A 14867-nucleotide genomic window follows, 5' to 3' on the forward strand; every position below is an offset into this window, starting at 1 on the left:
CGAACAAGCACAGCGGTCAGCAGCACGACTACGCATCTGCGAACGCTTTTCCGTCTACGAAATGCAATTGCTAGACGTGAGCTACTGTGGAAACTCGGGCGACGCTTACTGCACGATCGCAGTACAACAAATAGTCACCTAAGCGGCTTGAAATGCCAAAACTAAATAAAAGTGTAAACCGGTTGTGCAATATATACCCTATATTAGCAAGACCTCCGCGTCCCGCTCCGTGGCCTAGCAGTCTGGGGCGCTAGGAATTCACCGCAAATGTTTTGCGAGTCGCGAGTTCGAATCCCCGCGGGTACGTGCTTTTCTTTTTTGTAAGTTAACTTTTTTGTTTTCCGCCGATGTTTTCTATATTGAGTTCACCTTTTTGGGGGCCGCAACGTTCATGGCTACACGAACTAGTTCACAAAACGCGCGCAGGCTGGCACTGGCGCGCTAGCGAGTTCTCGTTGGCGTGCTGTTGCCATAAGCACCGAATGCTTGCAGGCAGTGGGCACAGGCCAGAATGAACAGACCCTTGGCCTGGTGCGAACACGCTTTTTACGATACAGGTATGAGGGAGGCAAGCTCCAAATATGGGGGAAAAGCGCATGACATTTGGGCGTCTGCGGGTACGCGGAGGGCGTTCATGCACTAGGTCTCGGCTAGTGAATGCTACGACTACAAGCCGTCCTGGGAGGCTTATCTTGTGCATTTTACAGCCGACAACATCGCAGAAGCGCGGTACGATGATTACTGAGATATTGAGAATGCCCATCCAACAAAGCCATTGGTTATGTTTTACAGAACCGAAACCGAAACCGAAACGGAAACTTGTGTGATTGCTAACCTTGGGCATCGTCCAATCACGGCGCCCCTCCACTCAACGTCACAGCCTTAGTTGGTGCGGCCGCCGCAAACCGCGCATGGTAGTTTTTCTTCTTTCGCGCTTTGTAAATTATTTACCGATTTGTCAACCGGATAAACGATGAAAAGTGTGCTAATTTGAGCCAGTCTACGCAGTGCAAGCAAAAACGGGAGCTTGACAAATTCACTTCAGTGTCCCTTTAATGCAGGAAGGAGCGGCAGCCATGCGGCCTCTCCTAACGCCTTTGTGTTTTATTGTACAGATGCTGCTCACCTAGACATGCTCGGATGTGGTTCCACGCACGTGGCTTTCCCCAAGACACGCGAATCTTGCGCTGTCAGCGTGCTACCCCAGCGTGGAAGCTTCACGGAACCAGCCCGGTCTGCTGCCAGTCACCGTCAGTGAACTGGACACTTTGGCGCATGCTACGCCGGTGGCCCAAAATTCGTCCGGAAGCTGTGCGTCATCGTGTTACGTCACTATGCCTGGCTCGATGCCACTTCACAACTACTCACCATCGACAGCAGCGCCACCGCTGCACGCAGGGGACTTCAAAAGCTTCCTTTCCACGCGGCGCCTCAGTGGGCAGGAAGGAGCGGCATCCATGCGGCCTCTCCTAACGCCGTTCTGTTTTATTGTACAGGTGGGTACTCCTTCATCTTAACTGTAAGCGGTCAAATAACGAATTTTTGCAGCTCCTTCTTAGCCCCAGCCCAATGTTGTTTGTGACAGCTGATTGTGTTCGGGTTGCTAAATTATTACTAATGTGTGGTGACGTTGAGGAAAACCCTGGGCCTACCGACGGCACAGATGTTACCATGCTGTCTGTTGCGCTAAGGAGTGTTAATAAATCAATTACAGTCGAGCCCGCTTATAACGAACACAACGGGAAACCGAAATAACTTCGTTATATCCGCTTTTCGCTATCTCTGGACAGAAAATCTATGTATACCAATGGCAACAGGAAACGAATATTAGTTTGTTATAGCCGCTATTTCGTTAAAACCGGGTTCGCTCTAAGTGGGCTACACTGTACTTAACATGATGATGCCCGCCAAGATGAGCTTAAGAAAGTATTAGATCAAGTAAGGTCGATCCAAACGTAGTCAGGAAAAAACACTCCGATATTAACTCTCGACTGGCCGTGGTTGAAGCTCGGGTAAATTCAGTGCACGAGGACCAAAAAGTCCAAGACTACCATGTGGTCACAGACACTGTTCGAGTGGAAACCTCCGAGCTGCGTTCTCGCCTAGACAACTTTGAGGACCGATCTCGAAGCGACAATCTCATATTTTACGGTTTTGAGGACACTGCTGAGGAATCTTGAGCTGAATGTGATGAGAAAGTTCGCGCTCTAATATGTGCGTCTCTTGAAACTGTGATACCCGAAGACTCTATTTCGCGAGCCCACAGATTAGGGGAATACGTGCTCCACAAATGCCGGTCAGTAATAGTAAAATGTTACTCATTGAAAATCAGAGATGGCATCCTGTCGATGAAATGGAAACTAAAGGAACAAAAGTAAGCATCAGCGAAGACTTCTACAAAGCTACATGTAGTTCCAGGAAAAAAACTTATTGATTACGGCAAAGAACGTGGGCAGAAGTACACTGTCCGCTACAACAAACTATTCATTAACAAAAAATGATTCGTTTACTGCGTACAAATGGATAGCACTTGCGAAATAGCCGATAACTCGGAACTCGAATCCCCCTGCTCAGCTGTTCAGAAGTCGCCCCCTGCATCCCTTTGTAACGCCAGCAGCCCACACTAGCAATCCCAGTCTAAAAACAAACCTTGTGCTAAGAATGAATTTTTTCCTTTTTTACTAACATCCGCAGTGTAATTAACAAACGCGACGATTTATCTTCAATTATCGATGACTGCTAGGCTGATATCGTTGTGTTACCGAAACATGGGTATCGAGTAAAATTCGTTATTCTGAAATTTTTACTGTGCTAAGCAATTTCAACATTACCGATCCGACCGCCAATAAAGCACGGGTGGCGGTGTCTTGATAGCTGTCTCGCATGAAATACAATGTCATGTTTTACCCATTGTTTGCTCCCTTTACCTTCTGTGCTCATGCGTTAGAATTGATCATGATGATGTCTTTATATGCGCGTGCTATCGCGCACCGAAATCTCCTGCTACGTTTTGTGATTCCCTACGCGATGCTCTAATGAACCTAAAAGTACGCTCTCCAGCTTCCCAGATTTTTCTGCTTGGTGATTTTAACTTCGCTGATATTTGTTGGGGTTTCGACCAAACCTTATCTGTGTCGCGCTCATCTGAAAGCACTCCATTTATTAACATTTGTGCCGACTTTATTCTAACCCAGATAGTGCGCCATCCGACAAGTGTTACTTCAATTTCTTCCAATCTCTTAGATTTGATTCTAACTACCACGCCTGCTAGCATATCATCAATCGAACATCTACCCGGCCTGAGCGACCACTGGATACTGCAATTTATCGCTAACTTTGGAATTTTCCGTCACGCGCACCGTACTAAGGTCATACGCGATTACAAAAAGGCTGACTTTGATTCTGTTAATAATGAACTTTCACTTTTTTATTCATATTTACGCGGTTTTTCTCTACGCTCCTTCAATGAAAACTAGATCATGTATAATAATAAGGTAACACCCTTATAGATAGATTTGCCCCTCTCCGTACCGTCCGTTTTGCTTATCTTCCCGTGGTTTACATCCGCCTTAAATAGGCTTCACAATAAACAAAAGAGGTTGTAGAGGAAGGCGTTGAAAGCTAACAACAGCGAAAGGTGGTCTCTTTATAACACTACGGTTTCGGAATATAAACAAGCTTTGAAAGAGGCCAAACATCTGTTCTTTCCCACCATACTTCCTTCGCTACTTCAAACTAACACGCGTAAATTTTGGGAGATAATCAATGGATCTAAAGAAAAAGCGAACACACTTTGCGATGACCGAGGAAATGTTATGCCAGCCAATGAATGCTGTATAGCATTGCAAAGTGTTTTCCTTCAGTCTTTTTCGAAGGACGTTAACTGCAGTACACCACCTTTTAGCGATGTATGCTTTCCTACAACGGACCCGGTCTTTTTCGATTGGGAGGGCATAGCAAAGCTCATTGAAAACTAGAAATCATCCTCATCACGTGATATCGATGGAATCACATCCCAGATTTTGAAACATACTGCCACGTATTCATCAATATTACATGTCTAAAATCTTTACTCAGACCCTGGAATCTTCGATGCTACCCGGTGATTGGAAGGCGGGGAGAGTGGCTCCAGTACCGAAGCAAGGTAACTGTACACAACCCACCAACTACCGACCAATGACCCTAACTAGTATCTCTTGTAAACTTTTCGAGCATGTCATTTATTCTCATCTTGTAACGTTTCTTGAACGTAATAACTTCTTCAACAAACATCAGCATAGCCTTAGGAAGTATCACTCGTGTGAAATCCAACTCCTACTGTTTACTACCGACCTATTTTCCGTCACGGACCATGGTTCTTTCGTTGACTGTATTTATGTCGACTTCCAAAAATCCGTTGATACCGTTTCGCACCGTCTTTTATTATTAAAATTAAGCAAACCTTATATTGAATATAACCTACTAACATGGATTGAAAACTTCCTGCTTAACCGAACACACTACGTTGCTACTAGCAACTACAATTCACCTGCATGCCCTGTATCTTCTGGTGTACCACACGGCTCGGTGTTGGGTCCCCTTCTTTTCATAATATACATTAACAATCTACCTAACAACCTCTCTTCCTCAATCCGACTATTCGCCGATGATTGTGTAATTTACCATGAAATAATTAATCCTAATGACTCCTCAGTACTTCAAAGTGACCTAAACAGCATTTCCTCTTGGTGTGATGACTGGGTAATGACACTGAATGTGCGTAAATGCAAAGCTATGAGAATTACACATAACCGCAACAACGCCATTCCCTACCCTCACCTACTAAAAAATAGCTCTCTCGGCGCTGTTAATACGTACAAATACCTTGGTGGTCATATAAGTAGTAAGCTCTCGTGGCAAACCCATGTTGATTACGTAACCAGCAATGCTAACCGCATGCTTGGCTTCCTGCGCCTAAACTTTTCTCTCGCCCCTCTTTCTTTAAAACTACTTTCGTACAAAGCCCTCGTCAGATCAAAACTAGAATATGGCTCTTCTATTTGGGAGCCGCATTTATTATTCCTTTATACCTCCGCTGAATCCATTCAGAACCGTGCTGCCCGATTTATTGTATGCAACTACTCTAGAACGTCCGGTGTATCTTCAATTAAAATACAATTTACCTCTCCCTGACCTTTCAGTAAGAAGAAAAATAGCCCGGTTGTGCCTTTTTACAGCAAAGCTGTAAATTGCTAGGGTCCAGCAGATCGTCTCCGGTCCCAGAGTGATGTACACAGGAATCGCTAGCGAGCGTAGCGCCACGTTGCGGAGCCCACTCGAATCCCCGGAACCGTAAAACTGCGCTCCACACCCCCGGGGCATAGAAAAAAATCATACGAAATTAAAAAGGTTCTAGGGCCTTCATAGAATATGCGCCGTGATTACAATACCCGCGCTATAATGAATTTCTACCCACGATCCCTGTGTGTTTTGTAGCGTAAGCCACACTGGCCGAGGTTGAGCAGTTTCGCGTGCGCCGTGAAGGGCCGTTCTACGCAAGCGCGAAGGCCATTAGATTTGATTCGATTCGATTCCATTGGCTTGGCTTGGATTGGATTGGATTAGATTTGGATTGGATTGGATTGCATTGAAGTCGATTGTGTTGGATTGGGTTTCGTCATAGCCGCGGCAGACGCACTGGCGCCCGCGCGTGCCCAGGTGTGCGCCTCAATTGCGCAGTATCCAAGTTCGACACTGCGTCGTATACGCTTGATAGCCGTTTCACGTGGCTCGTGAAGAGCCGTGCTGAGCATGCGCGAGGAGCAATGCCTGGAAAGGACTGGACTTTCAGTTAATAACAAGGAACAATGCTCAATCGCAAATTACAAACAAACGTGTTTTGCTTCGTGCACCACTTTGACTACGACCCAGTCAAACTTCACGTTGAGGCTCGGCACCGCAGCTTTGCTGGCCATCCCTCTTCACGGGGTGGAAGGGCTCTGAATTTTTCACAAAATTTACTTTACTAACCCTAACATCAAGTGCGACCTTTTTGCAGTTCCTTCATATGTTTTCTCACGCATAGACCGCAAATTCAAGGTTGATGTGCCATCCTGCCTTAAAAACTTGTGCTTCAATTCATTTGTAACGAAAACTGCGACGGAATGGAACCACTTCCCCGCTTCGATCGCCAGAATCACTAAAGCTTCATTATTCAACACGGCCACATCAAACTCTTTTTAAAAACTTGTATGACCCACTCCTCTCTGCAACACACTCGATGGCCTGAGAGTATTGTAATAAATAAATAAGTAACTGCCTGCAGTGTCGCTAATCAGAGTTTGGTGGTCGATCAACTGCTCTGACGGTGAACAGAAAATTATCAGTTAAAGTAACTTACACCACACTGCTTCCACCGCATCATGATTGATATCGAGAGCGCGGGAGCTCAAATCGGACCTCACAAGCACGGAAACGCTCCCACCAAGCCTCTGCCTGTCTGTGCGATACGCAATAAATTTCTCCGGAAAAACTTCTCTATCCCTTACTGACGGGTTCAGGCAAGACTCTGTGTCGAATATTATATCCGCATTTACAGATTCTATCAATGCTGCAAGTTCACCCACTTTATTGCTCACGCTTCGCCAATTCACAACTAACGCAACGAGGTCGAGACAAGTTCGTGTCTTTTTTTGTTCGCTGCGTCAAGGTTTCGTGACAGGAACCAGTTCTTCTGTTTTTGTCGCACCTAAAAGCCTTATCTTTTATAATAAGCTTGCCAAAAATGAGCTGTACATTGTTATTTTTGTCTTCCGTTTTAGCTTTGGCATATTCTCAGAGGTATGTGATTACGCTACAGGTCTCAGGCGAATAATCCTGAGAAACACTGTAATTGGTACAATTAAATTTCTTGGCATTGCTTGAACGTGTTGTTTTTCTTTGTAGTAAGAAGCATCTACAACATTTGGCCGTTTAGTCTTACCAGTGAATCGACCAATGCGGTGTGCCCTTTGCACTGACTTGAGCAGAATTCCTAAGTTATCCTTGCATATCTTTAGAATTGATTTTTCCGACTGGTCCCACTTTTCAAGGTGGTCGGTGTCATCTACACCACAGAAAACAAGATTTTGCCTCCGGGTTCTGTCTTCCATATCTACTGATTTTTCCTGCAGCTCATTACTCGTGGCGAATGACTACTGGTGACATTTGCCTGCGCCGATACTAGTTTACTGACGTCCTGAATGTGGCCTTGCTTCACACCAAGGTTTTTATTCATTTCTGCTATCATGGTTTAATGCTTTGCGAACCTCATTTCGATAGTGTCCAACTTCTGCATCATTGCAACCTGACTACTTTGCAAGCCTTTCAGAAAATCTAGTTGGGTAGCATCATCGTGACTAAACAAATTCACTTGAGCAATACCACAGGGGCCGGGGTTGAGTTCCACATCCCCGGCGAGTAGCAACATTAAAATGTAAATAAAGCACTCAACCTGAAAACAGGCGAAATCATTTGTTACACAATTTCGAATTGACTCGCTTACGATACGCAGCAGCAGTACACAGCAACGTGGGAGGAGCCGGCAAAACACTCATTTTTGTTCGGAATTGAAAACGACAGTAAAAACTAACCTGCACAAACCAAAGCGGTGTCAGTTGCATGTCGGCAAGCGTGCCGGCTCCAGATCCCACGAAGGCGTAGTGCTGCACGCTTATGTGGCCTTCTAGCATGTCACCTGTTTCGTTATGCTCGCTGGTGATTGTCGGCTCATCGTTGTCACGACCGTCATCTTTGGAAAACTTGTACAACACGGTGACTGGCAGTGCGAAGGCACCGCAGCATGCCGACGTGCTCCACGCTATTGTCGATGCGGACGAAAACACAGGCGGTCGCGGAAACGACGCTTCTTCACCAACAGCACCCCACACGTTCGTTGACGAAAGGGCAGCAAACATCTGTACAAAGAAGAGCAGTGTCAGTTGCATGTTGCCAAGCTGTAGTTCGCAAAATTGGCATGGCTTTATAAAGGGTAAACTTTGTTTCCTTTATCCAAAATAAACAATTCGCAACGTAGGCTTTGTAGGCGGGGGGAGGAGCGTGCTTCCGCGGCCGGAAACCGAATGCCCAGATATTGAATCTGGGAGCACTGAACACGTGAAAAATAGAATGGGCCTCCATTTTTTAGAGAAATGCATCTCTGATTGATTGTAGGGTTTAACGCGCCGACGCAACGCAGGCGATGAGGCGCGCCGTAGTGGAGGGCTCCGGATTAATTTTGACCACCTGGGGATCTTTAACGTGCGCCGAAATCTCGTACACACGGGCGTTTTTGCTTTTCGCCTCCATCAGAAAAGCGGCCGCCGCGGCCGGGAATCGAACCCGCGACCTCGTGCTCAGCAGCGCAACGCCTTAGCCACTGAGCCACCACGGCGGGTAGAAAGAAATGCATCTCTACACTTTCAGTGGCAAATACCCATGGTGCAATAATTGTTGCATGTCTGCATGCTGCCGACACGCAACAAATATAATTGTTCCATGTATAATTGTTGCAATTATAATTGTTGCATGTCGGCGTGCTAGGGCAACACGAATCACACAATAAGAACGGCGTGCACTCCCAACATAAAAAACAAACCTGCCACGTTAAAACGTCGATTCCGAATATGATGTCAGCGTGTGTCTAGGCTTACAAACGTACTAGGACAAACTTCAGCCGTGCAATGTATGGCGAAGTACCACGCCAAATGCCATGCGTGTTACGAGGGAGGGTAGTTCTAATTGCTAATCCCGGCAGCGATGCTGCAGAACCGCATTAATACCTGCGGCTAACTATGCTGAAGGTAGACTACAAGCTGGAGACGGTTTTTCTGGGTAAACGCATCGGCATGTCCCTCCCTGAGATTGTTAGCTCAGGAAGGCATGCAGCGTACCCGGCCGCACTATATTTCCGGCGCTGACGCTATGTATAGAGCTTTTGCCTTCGCCTGACGGATGCGCTTCTGTGGCTGTTTGGTCTCGGTCGATCCGGCGAAATCGTTCGACCGGATCGAGCACCCGTACTTGCTCGCCGCACTGGAGAGCTTTGGTTTTCCTCGGGACTGCGTTGGTGGTCGGGGACTCTCTACGCGGATGTAACATGGGAGCTTTTTTTTAACAGACAGCTAATTGAGCCCTTCCTCGTCACTCGTGCACTAAGACAATGTGGCCCGGTATCTCCGCTCCTGATCGCTGTATGCGTTAATCCGACTCCCCAGCGATACACGGAGGATGCGCACGACTTTACCTTTGATTACGGGACGAAAAGACTTACGCAGCGCTGTGCCTTTGTTTCAAAGAGTACAGCGACTTTGCGGTGCCCAGCTGAACATCAGATAAGCCAGGCGCTCCGCTTTGGGGCACGCGCGTCAGATATGATGCCTGGTAGCGTTCACAGGGTTGCAAGAGGGAAACTGCTGAGTGTTGTCTCTCACGCGTCCGGCAAAGTGGCGAATTAGACCTAGAAAAAGTTGAAGGAAATAAATCGGGGTGCGGCTAGCGGCAGCTGCATCCTTAAACCTTTGTTTGCAGGATCGCCAATTCGTGATAAAACCAGCGTGTCGGCAGCGTACTAATACCTAGCGCGGATGGCGGGGCCACCACGGCATGTGCTCAGAAAAATTTGAGCCATGCTGGGCTCCTTTTGTGGGGCGTCAGAACTGAAAAAGTAGCCCGCGCTATCTTACGACATCTCAGCAGCATGGCGCAAGGCCCAATTCAATCTGCCTTGTTTTAAAGCAAAGCTTTCTACCTCTACCCCCCAAGGGTTCTTTCGCGACCGTTGGTGTCACCAGAAAACTCCCGGAAAGAAATAAAAGAATTTACTAGACCGCCAGGGATCAAACCTGGAACTAACAGAGTGACAAGCCAAGAGCCCGTAGTCTTACCGATTCAGCTACGAGCCCACACAGAGACGGCGAAGACAAGTGGTGCACTGACCAAGCACATCTACGGCTTTAACCCCTGACTTCTCGCTAAATTCTACGCGATAGCGATTAAACAAAGCACACAATAACCCATGGCGTCTCACTTCTAGTACGACGCCAATGGGCATGTGGCTTCCAGTAATCACGTAAAAAAATATCCGTTCCTTGTCGTCCGCCCTCACGCCAGGCGATACCTCAAGAAACAAATTCAAATACTCCTTGATGGCCAGGCCATCACTCCATGCCCCAGAATCAAAATCCTGGGCCTACATCTTCAGGACAACACCAAGAGTAACATATCCTTGCAGTGCGTCAAACACGACGTTATTAAATCATACACGTGATCCGGCGAGTTACCACCAAGAAGCGAGGCCTCAAGGAATCCGACACCTTTCGATTAGCTTTCGTCTTCTCCAGAATCACTTACGTCAACCCCCGGTCTTCTTCTCGACAAGGAGGACACAAAGATGCTTTATGTAATGATTAGAATGGCGGTTGAGCAAGCCATTTGTCTTCCCATGAGGGCACCCAGAGAGGCTGCTTAGCACGGGGCTCTAAAAAGCTTAGAGGTGGTCATCTTTCTATCCAGAAGCAGAACTGCGGCGGGTTGCCGAATCTTTCACCAGATTGGCTGGGCCGCACAGAATATCACTCCGCTTGATGTACTCGTGGGCTTTTGACGACAAGAAAAAAATATGCTCCCTTTGCTTAGACATATGAAACCCTCAGACGACGAGGGTCACCGACAAGCACGGGCTCAAGCGCTCAACACCACCAGCGGTGGAGATCATGCAGTTATCTACACAGACGCCTCCAAACATAGAGTGCAGCAGTACGTCATCATCGTGTCTACCTCCAGAACAAACCTCCTTGCTGTGCCTCACTCAAGACCGAAGACATGATGGCAACAGAAGAGGCAGCCATCGCCTTGGCTCTCAACCAAGGGTTTGTAAAGTAGTCACAAATTCCCAACAAGCCTAACAGAACTACCTGTCGGGTTTGGTGTCCCGACCTGCACTGCGTGTGCTAAAAAACCCCTCCTCAAATGGTTCCATTCAGCTCATCTGGACACCTGCTCACGTTTCTATGGAGGGCAACGAATACGCCAACCAAGCCTGCACGTTCACCCCCAGTGCTATGGAGCCGCACGAGGGCAGTCACCCGCTTGTCTCAATCAGGGACACAAACCAGAATTATCGCTATCTGAGGCAGACTCTACCTTTGGCTTACCGTGGCCTTTCCATAGAAGAACAAACTACCCTACGGCTAATATAATCCAGCTCCTTCCCACACCGGACGCGTGTTCACTTAATGCATCCGAATCGCTAAGACGCTGCATGTAAATTTTGCTCATAAGTAGGAACACTCTGCCACATAATCGGGGTGTGCAACTTTAGCCCTGAGCACCTCCTCTCCTTCTGTCAACTACCTAACAAGAGCAATGGGAGATGCTGCTATCCAGCCCCTCTCTACCTACCCAGCTTCAACTGGTGGACAGGCGGCGCGGACTGAATATGGGCTACAGTGAAGAAGGAACCACTCTCCTGGACCGCACTTTGGGCCGTTCAGAAGTCCTAATAAAGTGTTTCCTCCTCCAGCTCTTCCTCCTGCTCATCCTCCTCTCCTCCTCCTCCTCCTCCTCCTCCACCGTCTATGCCACCGATCTCATCGCCTCCGTCCGCTACGGCAAAGACGGAGAAGTGAGATCGTATGACACCGGGTTTGAGCTTTTATTTTATAAAAAAAGTTTCCACCGATGTGCTACACCAATACAACTCAACCAACCACCGTTCATCCCTCATGCAATAATTTTACCTGCGCAAGAATATCTCTTTGAAGTAATACAGGTTGTGGTTAAGTACATTTCACTTCTCTCTGGTTTCAGGATTTGTAGAGCGACGTGAGTGAATTTGTGATGTCGCATCAATAATCGTTGTGGGTGCCGTTTACAGCTTTGCTTTCCAACCACATTCACCGAGTGGATTGGCGCCAATTTTTTTTTTAAACTACGGCTAGTTTCTTCGGAATAAAAAACTTGTTTAACAAGGAGCGTGGTAAGCAATTCTCGTGGAAAAACCTCCATGAGTTCTTCAATGGCACGTAACGACCGTTGTATTGTGTCGGAACGGCCTTCAAAATGAATCAACGTCATTGAACTTTAAGTGGGAATGTTCTGCTGGCTTGAGTAAAGGCTTAGTACAAAATGTGACGTTTTAAAGTAAGCATTTCCGCAATAGATATTTCTTCGCACAATCTCAGTTTTTCGTATGCCCGTCATGGCGTCATTGTCCTCTGTCGTTCATGGCGACTGACCCGATTTCAGGTCGAGGGCATCGAGTATATAAAGATTATTATTGGATATATATTGTCGCTTATCGGTCGTTCGGCAGCACTCTATTGTCCGAGAAACAGAAAAAAGCACGGGCTATGTGATATCGCAATTCAATTTTCTGAATTAGTGGCAGTTCATCTTAAGCACGTAGGATGTACTCATTTACTGAGCCAAGCAACTTGGCTGAGTTCAATACGGGAAACTTTTTTCAAGGCACGATGTTAATAAAATCAATATGAAAACCCTTACGCCCAGTCCCCTTTTCTCTGCTTGTTCTGCGAGCGTCCCTTAATTGCAATGTTGTTAAGAGTATGCCTAGAATCCATCATGTGTACGGTAATTACCACCCATCTATAGATTGTTTTCACTGGCTTGGCGCACATGACGGCCACCATGTGTGCGCAGCCATGCCGATGCCTAGGCGTCTGCGTTATTAAGGATACGTCGTGTACGGTCGGCCGCTTGCCAATAGACGTCGCTAGTCTCTCAGCTCATGGGGCACTCACTGCTATGCGAGCGATACAATTGTATCTCAATAGGCGTGTGCGAGAAGGGTGGCCATTTGTTTGGAAGCATCACTGGGCGTTGGTACTAAATTGCTCGGTAGTTGGCAATCTGCGGGCGCACATGTCGATATCTGTAATCGCAGGCAACTGTGATCCAGCGTAGGCATTTTCTGTGTCGTGGCGCTTTCTTTAGAAAGAGCGGCTCCATTTTAATGTACTGATGTGGAGTTCTCAAGGGAAAGTAGACCGTGACCACACAAGTCTCACGGAATGTTTGTCTTTTGAGGCCACATCTGGTAGTCGCTTTATAACAGCGAAGACTGCCGACGTTGGGACTGCGTATTTTTCGGCGAGATGCAGATGCAGACGAAGACACGGCGGGAACTATGAAGGCGTTTTTCAGAGTTGCATGCGAAGAAAAAAAATTGGCCGCTCAATGTTCATGTGAATACCATCTGTATGATTGCTCGATTGGCATAATTTCACTTGTTCCCTCACTGTGTTCGCTTGCGCTCGACCCTTGGAATCGTTCTATGATGTCTGTTTATCGGACCCAAGTGCACCTTGCACCTAAAACTGAAATCTCATTGCTTGCATTCACTGCGTGGGAATCATGCGGGCAAGCACGAGCATGCGACGCATGCTTTTACATTAGTGTCTGTGTCGCTACGGCGACGCCGCGGGCTGCACCTGATGGCAGTACTTGTGCGTGTTGGCGCCCGATGATGCACATAACCTAACAGCCAGCTGCTCGATTTTCCAAACTGTGCCCAATCGAACGCGAATACCTCGATGATATTAGGTGGTACGTGCAGCACCCTATTACGTACTTATCACCATCGAATGTTGACCTGCTCCGATTGGGGCGTACGTTTCCCTACTGTTGCGCGCAGTTTCTGAAGGATACTGTTGCGGGCAGTTTCTGCTTCATATTTATAGATCAGGAAAGCTAAAATACACGCCTCGCCCTGTCATGTTGTCATCAACGTTAATTTAACCATTCTTGAACACGCTATACGAAATTAGCAACTGTGCTCTGACATTTTGCTTTTACGCTCTGTTCGTGCATGGTGGTCCAACAACTGACCAGTCGAAATAACTTGTTCTGTTTGATTTCGTGTTTCCCTTTGTTGTTAGCCTGCAGTGTAGTCGCAGTTATGCCTGCTGCTCTAGCCCGTCTAAAAGAGCTTGTCAATCCAGTATACCCGCATATTGGGAGATGTACAGACCACGGCACTATGGGAGCGGTACAGACCACTGCTGGTTTACGCCGTTGTGTCCCGGTATATGTGCAAAGGCGAATCATTGGATTTTACGGCAATCGGACAAGGTAGCTCGTGAGTGTATAAGTGAGTGGGTGAGCCCAGTTTTTGTCCTTTAGTGCTAGAGGCTAAGGGCTCTCAAGGGCTTTTGGCCGGCGTGTAGGATTACTGGATGTTATGCAGTAATGTTCTCTCTCTCTCTCTCTCTCTCTCTCTCTCTCTCTCTCTCTCTCTCTCTATCTCTCGTTTGCGCTGCGAGCAGTGTGCACTTGTTGGTGCTGCCTATGAGGTGCCATTTTATCCAAGCTGAACATTGTGCGTGGTTGTGCCCATTTACGGTCGTGTTGGTCTGTATGCATTGCTTAGTTGGTCTGTATTCATTGCTGGTCAATTCTTTGGCAGCATCGACTAAGTCGTATGATGAACTGAAGGAACTCCTCATCTTTGTCAGGATTAAGCTTGAGAGTCGCGAAGAGTGCTGCGGGTTGGCCCAGCGACAATCCGCGTGCAACCGTCATCTACAGAAGCTGCGAAGTGATGTCTTCATGGCCTGAAGTGTGTTGCATTATGGCGTCACGGTAGTCTTTTCCGTTGCAGGCTTGCACGAAGCAGCCGTGATAGAAGTGCGTCCTTGCATCTGAAATTGCCTCAGGTACGCAAGCAGGGATCGCTGTTTTATCTGCGACAGAGCACCGCCATGCTGCAGAGAGGAGTGCTCGATGAAGTTCATAACGACGCCCACAAGAGTGCGTTATCCACAAAGGTCTGCCTCCCGCAGCCCCCGTAGAAAGCTTCCAACAGAATTGGTGGAAGAGTATTTTTTCGT

This window comes from Haemaphysalis longicornis, unplaced genomic scaffold, assembly GCF_048455015.1.
Source record: "Haemaphysalis longicornis isolate Haplotype H1 unplaced genomic scaffold, Haemaphysalis longicornis Haplotype H1 scaffold_8, whole genome shotgun sequence".
Lineage (NCBI taxonomy): Eukaryota > Metazoa > Arthropoda > Arachnida > Ixodida > Ixodidae > Haemaphysalis > Haemaphysalis longicornis.